At 38.6% G+C, this 8,697-nt stretch overlaps 1 pseudogene; it reads right to left on the minus strand.

Moving 5' to 3' along the window:
* Positions 1 to 7,198: 7,198 nt before the first annotated feature.
* Positions 7,199 to 7,855, minus strand: LOC147448049 (uncharacterized; annotated as a pseudogene).
* Positions 7,856 to 8,697: the final 842 nt, after the last annotated feature.

Here is an 8,697-nt window from a genome sequence, read left to right on the forward strand (position 1 = left end):
AAACCATAAAAGTTGCTAAGTTCATGGAGATAATACAAGAAAGCAAGGGGGCTATCATCGCCATCGGGAAACACATGAACTTTGATGAGTGGAACATGACCCTGTGTGTTGTTATGGTGAACCTAAAAGGGTATTGATGAGGACCCATCCAGTATTGTTGGGGTGTCTCCCCTGTCAGCCGATGTATCCTTGATCAGTGGTGGAAGATGTCATGGCCCATGACGAGCATGGTAGGAGTTTGTAATTTTGTGATTTTGCTAATATAATCTGCATCACGTGTACCATGGTCCGATTGATCAAATTCAAAAGTCCATCAATGAAATGGCCTCCAATCTCAAATTGCCATCCCCTTGGCCAATTCAAAATGTGTTTTATGTTAGCTTGGTTAATGTTTACAAAGGTCTTCCACCACCAAGAGAGCTTGGAGTACAGGATTTCCCTAAGTTTAACACTAGAATGGTAACCTAACAGGACATAGAAGTGTCCTTTCAGGGTTTTGGGAAAAAATTCCAAAACCATATTAGATCCACTCATTTTGAAAAATCCTGTCATGACCTTATAGTTCAATAACTACTACATATGGAAAAAATGAGAAACTTGTAATTTTTCTCATCCCTTGGTCACTACAAGCCTCCAAAGTTGATGGACCAGTGCATTTTGCCCAAAATAGCAATTTCTTACAGTTGATTGCATATAAATAAAAGTGGGGATTTTGTTAGGACATTAGATAAAATGCCCCATTAACTTCAATGGGTTGGTGACAAAAACATATGGTTGCTTTTACCTCACTAATTTCTTTTTGGGCAAAAAAAAAGGTACAAAAAAGTTGCATTTTTGCCATTCTGCGGACCTATCATCAAAGTTTCTATAGTCACGCTCAATACAGATACTATATACATGTTTTCTTAGTTCCCTTTGGGCCTTTGGATTCAAAAGGATCCATGGAGCATGTCAAAAGGATAATGGATCTCTTACAATTGGAACCTTTGGGGCAATGATAAAGTGATAAATACAGCAAACATGAAAAAACTGGGTTTAACATTATGACCTCTAGAAACCCATAGAAACTACTCAATCTCTAGCCAAGTTTGTAGTATATGATTAGATATGGTTACTACCTACAAAATACACACAATTGGCCTAAGAAACTAGCAATATTGAGAAAGTTATACTTGCTACTCTAAAATGTATCGTATTCTTCAGCAATCAAAAAACTCAACCATCATCATATACTATGCTATATAGCATATTAGGTCCCCCAAAACTCAAGGAAGATTAGCTTTATGTTATATATTACACTTACACAATCAAAATTGAATTTGGCTATCAAGAAAGCCCCCAAAAAAATCATAAAAGTGTTAATTTTGGCCAAAAAACAGGATTATGTAATTCTTGTAAATTGGTCATAACTTTCAATTTTAACACTTAGCTCTCCCTACAAGCATCAAAACATGTTGAGAACTATGAAGGCCTAACCTCTAGCCATCTAAACCTCACAAACATGAAGTATAGAGTGGTATAGTTGCCAAAATTTGAAAAAAAACCAAAAGCAGGACCCGTTTTTTCACACAGTTTAGGTTCAAAAATGTTGTGCAAGAGTAAGGTTAATGGTGAGATCGATACTCCAAAAAAAAATGCTAAGTTTTTTTCAGCTCATAAGACAACTTTGTGGATATATAGCACCTAGAAATCCATTCTCATACTCTTCAAATAATTCAAGAAAAATGGTCACTTAACAGGACACAAAAGTGTCCAAGGACATAAAAGTGTCCTGTTACCATTCTAGTGTTAAAGGTGTTGTTAAAGAGGTACTACAACCTCAAGGGTTTTGTAGGAGCGTCCGCGTTTTTTGCTTGTTGTCTACAAGGTCTTGGAGCGGGAGGCTCAAAGGGGATGTTGTGGTAGGGCGAGTCGGGAGGCATGGGTTGCTGGGGAGTGCGGTGCGGGGATGTGGGCAGTGGTAGGTCTCGGATGCTCTACCGAGCAGTGCCTTCTCTGTTGCCCTGGCTCCTCCCATACTAGAAATTCTTTCTTTTTGGATGTCCAGGAGGGAGGAGGACAATGGGCGGCCAGATCCATTTGGTGTCGTCTACGAGGGCTTCTGCAAGTGGCAGCTGGAAGGGTTCTCTGTGGAAGCAGGCCGCAACCTATGCTAGGGCATGGCTCCCTATTTTGGCATGTTCGGGTAGGTAGTCTCTCGTCCATGGTGGTTCATTGGTTCCTACATGGGATGGATTGCTTCTTGGTGATGTTGCTTGTCTCACTTGGGGTGCATGGATGTCGGTGGCAGTGGCATCTCCCCCGGGTGTTCTTCTGGTGATAGGGACTTAGGGCCCCACCCTTTCGGCTCTACTTTCTTCTTGTTCTTCTATGCATGTTGTGGTTCTATTGATGGCTCTCGTCAGAGGAAGTTCTTTCAAGTGGTAGTTGGTGCTACTTCCGTGGTAGCTGAGGTGAGCTTGCTTCCTTGTCTTGATCGATCTGCAGGGTGGCTCCCTTGTTAGTCGGTCTCTTTTTGATGTATCTATTGGCTTATGTCTGTTGGTTGTGGTTGTTGTAAGGCTGGATATCCTGGCTCGGATGTTAGAGCAGGCTTCTAATGTAATTTTTTGTTTTTGATTAATACATTATACTCGCTATTGTGAGTTTTGTAAAAAAAAACAAGTGAAAGGGTCACGGTGGCTTTCTAAAACAATAAGAAAAAGATAAAATCATTAGGTTGACCTTACTTAGAAATATATAAGGTTTGGAAATTTCCCTTTTATTAAGCGACCAAGTTTCCTCCTCGCAAAGAAGCAAACCAAAAATACTAGTAGAAAATTTAAAGTTTGTAGGATTTTTGAAGTAAGCTCTCACATATTTTTCTTCTCTTTACCAGTGTTTGCTCATTAATGTAGAACTATGCAAGGTGAAGCATTACTTTAACATTATAAAAAAATAGAATGCAAAAGAAGTCAAGCCATGCTAGGATGTGAAATGAAAGTTGAAATAAAAAGATCCATTTAATATTTTAAAACTGAAATAACATTTAAGGAAAGTCTCAATCATCATTGAAGACATTGAAAGTATGGCTTCTTTTAGAAAGCCAAAAAAAACTCATCAACAATATACATAATGTGTGTTTGTGTGTGTGTGTGTGTCTCTCTCTCTCTCTAGAATTATGCAAGGTGAAGCTTCACTTTGACATTTTAAAACAATAGAATGCAAGGAAAGTCAAGACATGCTAGATGTGAAATGAAAGGTGAAATAAAAAGACCCATTTGCTATTTTAAAACAAGAATAACATTTAAGGTAAGTCTCAATCTTTGCTAAAAACATTGAAAGTAAACCTAACCCAACACTCCCCCCAGGGCTTCTTTTAGAAAGCCAAAAAAAAAAAGAGTCACTACAACCTAAAAGTATCTTGTGTTACGAAGGTAAGTTTTACAAAATGGTAAGATACTGCATAAGTGTTTTATTGTCCTTTTGACGATGCTAAGTTATTGTCCTTTTGACGATGCTAAGTGTATGCAGGAGCCTAAACTGAACAAGAATATAAAGAAAAAAATTCAAATACCAACTAAACTTGTATTTTATTGAAATGCTATGATTGATAAGCATCAAGTCAAAACTCACCGCATCTACAAATACATATTGAGACTTGTCTCTTATTGTGCAAACTGCAATCAGAAAAGCATAGCATGTCCAAATTGTGTTGAACTTATTTCCATATATCGACCTGTAAAAAATGCCACTCTTTTTCAAAATGTCAAGTGCCACATTCTCTCCTTGGTTGCATTCATCAAACATGGAGTCTTGTTGGATGATGGTGTCTTCAAGGTGGCAATGTCTCACCACTATCAAACACGGGGTATTAAATGAAGCCTCTACTATGGGATCCACAGTGAGAAACTCCAAGTAGGAGTTACGAAAGACGCAACGTCGTCAGATTTTTAGAAGCCACCATGACAAGTTGACCCTCTTGAACCGCGGGAAGAAGCTAACGAAGCCACTTGTTGCCAACATGGCGTGTACAGTGTGCTTGGGTGTGTGGCCTAGAGAGGGAGGACTTCTCCATAGTGGCAACATGCAAAATCAGTCACATGGAGCTCACTCCACTCTTTTTAATTAGTAAACTAGGACAAGGGGAGAGTGGATGCTCGAGATTATTTGTAAATCTTGTGTTTGCCTTTGAAATCACATGATGCCCGTGAGTGACTTGATTAAGCCATGAACCTCATTAGGTGGAGGTTTTCAGTTCAAAACGCTTGGTTACAAATAAGGGCACGTTTTTTTTGGACCATCAGACCCACCCCATTGGTAGATAGTGCTGAGGGTGCCAATGAGGACTTTCAAGATGTTTGTCAGTTATGTTACTTGCTTTAACGTAGTAGACATAATAAAATAGAGAAAATTAACCTTTTCACTCCCAAAAATAAATAAAAAAACGCTTCACCAAGCTATAAAAGAATGTGTATATGGATCACTACCAAGTGATGTTCGCATCCTCATATATAGAAAATACATGTTTGTTTCTGAGTATATGCTAACGTGCTTACATCAAAGTGCTCTCATGATAAGAGAAACATGAAGCAACAAGCCAACATAGAGATCATTTGATTTCGCTTAGACAACTTAATAAATTCCTCCATATTTGTGTCGCCCAAAAGAATTGGTAGGTGATATACGGAGTCCGAATAAATTTAGAAATGATCATCTACAGACAAGCAATCAAGAGAGGGCTCATTTTTAAAGAGACATTGTACGTTGAGTCCCACTATCATGCAGTAGCTGTGGCAATGAGAATTTTGGAGTTACGTAGGTGCTTTTGAACGTTCTGACTCATCCTTGAGTACATGTGTGGCAGTGTTCGAAAAAAATTAAAATCCTAACCTTACAAATTTTCCTTCCCTATAGTTTGCAACATGAAAATTAAAATCTAAAGAGGGAGATTTCCTTTTGCCCTAGAAGACATGAATTTTTTTCCCTTTTAGCCAAAACAAATACGGAACATTTCCTTTTTGAATCAAATATAGAGTTTCAAGAACACTGCGTGAGAAAAAATACTATGTGAGAAAAAATACTAATATGCATATATCACTTAACTTTCCAAGTGCTCAGTAGTGAGTAGAAACTTATATTAAGAAGCCTATGAAAACACGAATCTCTTTTCGTACATAGGAAACCATTGAAACAAACCATTCAACATATCTTGAAGCTCTTAATGTTATAAAAATGCCTTTACTTAAAAAATAAGCACCCTGTACTTTTTTATTTTAATACAAAGCTTTATATATTTTTTTCATGCATAGCAAACCGTTGAAAAACAAAACACATAATATAACTTACCACTAAATTTAGGTGCTATGAGAATGTCATTACTTGCAAAGTAAGCACCTTACAATTTTTTATACAAAGACCTTAGAGAAAGACTAATAGACTAATTTAGACAAGAAGATGCCAAAGTCTTTTAGGTCTTGAATTAACAAAGACAATGTTTATATAAGAGGCTTTGCCTTTAGAAATACGTAAAGGCTCTTGAAGAGGTCTACAAGAGAGTACAAATGTTCTTATGAGACAAGAATAACTAGAGTTATCAAAGAGGAATTCTCAAGGAAATAGCCACAAAAAAGTATCCAATATGATATTCATGGGTATGCACAGGTACAAAAAGAAGTACTCCAACAAGAGCAATGTGCATAGGAGAGCAAAAAAGTTTGATGAAGCTAATACTTGGGTCCCATTGGGCATCCACAAAAACTTACATAGATGGGCTCAATGAAGCCGATATATCTCTTGGTTATCCACAAAAAGAGCCTTGCATCCACAAAACGTGTCTTACATCCACCAACATTCATGCATCAAAAATCAATGGTTGAGATCCCCACTTGAGTGAAGAGGTGCCTACTTGTCTCACTTTTCCAAAGCTCCATTGCATTAGAGAAGTCAAACTCATCTCTACCTTCAATGGCAATCACCATCAATGCATTCAAGCTCTCTATTTCTAATCGATCCCGCCATTTGTTTTTAATCTTTGTGCGGGCACTAAATCCCCACTCACAAATTGCAATGCTACAACATTGCACAAGAGCAATTTGGGAAACCTTCAAGATGTTAGGAAAAGCATCCTTCCAAATGGAATTATTTGCAAGCAATGAAGCCACTTCCATGAGGCTCATTTTAGCAAAATCAATACCCGCTTGGAGTCTGAACTTTCTATATTCAACCTTGAAAGCCTCCCCATCAATAATAGGAGCAAAGGACACATTAGCAACCCTTTTGGAAATATCATAAAATAAATCAATTGTATCACATTCAGCATTTCCATACTCCTTGAGTAATCTCTCATGCATAGGGTGTTGAGCCGGAACCAATATTTTGATTGCATGCAAAGTGGAATTATCAACAAAGCGCTTCTCAAGGGACTCACACAACTTGTTTGCATACTTGAATTGAAAGTCTAAAGCATTTTGCAAATCCACACCTTCAACATCTCTCATGATTTTTTGCCCAAGAAACATGTCCCCTTTCAAGGAGGCCCACAAAGTATACATATACCCATTTGTAGCACCATAATCCGGCATAATAGGGTATCCACCAATGCCCCTTTGAGCCGCATTCAAATCTAGCTCACGTTCATCCAAGTACTCATCCTTGATACAAAGGATTGTACTTTTGATTATCCCATGGATGGTGGTAACATCCACATAGTCCTTTTGGAATTTCAAGCTTTAATCCGTTACCTTTTGCAAGATGTCGGCAAGAAAGTGTAGAGCATAAATGCATTCAAAAGTGCTTAAAACATCATACAAATCTTTGCGTTCCTTCTCCAAAGCCACGAGCAATGCATCTAATGACTTTCATATCTTTGTTATGCATGCATGACGACTAAGCCATTGTATCTCAAAGATACGTTGCGTTTTAATTGTTTTGCAATCAAATTCCGCTTGTAGGTCATTCAAAGCATCCCTTCGATTAGAACTACTTGATAAATAATTGGCTATTGCATTCACAAGTACATCTATTTTCTTTGCATATACAATCTTCTTACTAGTATCACATGTGGCTAAATTTGTGTGGTGTGCCACACAATGTATAGCGGTTAACATTGGATTTACATTCTTCATTAGTGTGGCTACTCCCTTTTTCCTACCAACCATTGTGTTGCACCCATCGGAACCAAAGGCAATAAACCTAGAGAGGTCTAAATTAGATCTCTCTAGCTCAAGCATGATGGTATCAAAGATCCGCTTTGTCGTGCTATCCGTGGTGCAAATAATGCCATAAAATGCATTACAAGGCATTGATCCCTCTTCTAAATAAGAAAGGTACATAACCATGTGGTGGTGAATAGAAATATCGGTGGACTCATCCACCATCACACCAAACCATGGACTATGTTTCACCTTTTCTATGGTCTCTTGCATTATGGATTGTGCAATATATTGCACCATCTCCGAGAAAGCCTTATTATCATTGTAAAGGCTTGTCATAGATTTAACATCAAACTCCGTATGGCATTGTGGGCGAGCATGGCTAAGAGATTATTTGTTTTAAAATTCCTAGAACCTTTCTTGGAGTACCTAGATTTAGCATGTGGATAGTTCATACAATATGTGCAAAAAAGCCTCACCTTCTTGTCATCATATACAAGCCAAGGTTTAGATTGATCTAACGACTCATCTTGCCAAATCTTTTTACGAGCTTTCTTATTATCCGACTCCGCACTAGCCTCTCTTGCATTTATTTTTTCAACATCAATAACAATGGTGATCGATGCCTTACCGGTTTTCTCGATGATTCGTGCTTTTTCTGAAGCTATTTTTGTCAAGGTGCCATATTGCTCCAAAGATCGTTGATGAATCTTTCGCTCCATGCCACTATTTTAGAAAACATAAACAAAAAATGTTTTAGTAGATATTAGGATGCACAATGCACATATTGCTAAGCTAATGCACATATTACTAAGATTAAGTGAGCATTGAATAGGTAAAAGAATTAGAAAAACTCACCACTTCAATAAGTTATTGGAGTACTATTGAAGGTCTAAGCCTTAAAGCCAAGGCTTTTCCAGACCAGCGAACTCAAAGCAGTGAGCACTTAGCACCTACTTGCAGGCAAGGTAGCTTTTGCAATGTGACCATTGGCAAACTTCTTGAGACTTGAGGAGAGTCAAAATCCTTTGAACGACAACTACGAGAGTCGCGCACGAGTTGGAGGTTGGTGAGCCACTGAGCTCTTGCCATTGCGTTGCCTTGAGGAGTTGGGATTTTTTTGGCATTGCAGAGCAACCAAAGGTTGGAGGTTGGAGCAACTTCTAGAATCGGAAGCGCAGGGTGGCCGCTGCAGTGAGCTTGACCCTGAGCTGCGACTCACGAGCAATAAGCGGGCTACATCCTACCTAGTACCGCCTTAGTGCGCAAGAAGGAGCATTCAGCACAACGGACAGATGCCAGACTCGCAAGCGACAGAGAGGAGCTTGAATCGCGACTCACGAGCAGGAGGCGAGAGTCTGGGGCCTGGGCAATGGACGCCTCACGGAAATTCGAATTTAAAAAATCCAATTTTATATAAATATTAAAGCAAAAAACCTTAGGCTTGAGATTAGTTTCAATTTTAAAGCTTTTTAATATCCAGACTCCAAACTCCAGTGTTCACTGTTGAGTGAGCAGTACAGTCCACGACTCCAATGCCCAATGCCTAGTGCCCACATGGATA

This window comes from Adiantum capillus-veneris, chromosome 11 (genome assembly GCF_014529385.1).
Source record: "Adiantum capillus-veneris isolate H3 chromosome 11, ASM1452938v2, whole genome shotgun sequence".
NCBI classification, from domain to species: domain Eukaryota; kingdom Viridiplantae; phylum Streptophyta; class Polypodiopsida; order Polypodiales; family Pteridaceae; genus Adiantum; species Adiantum capillus-veneris.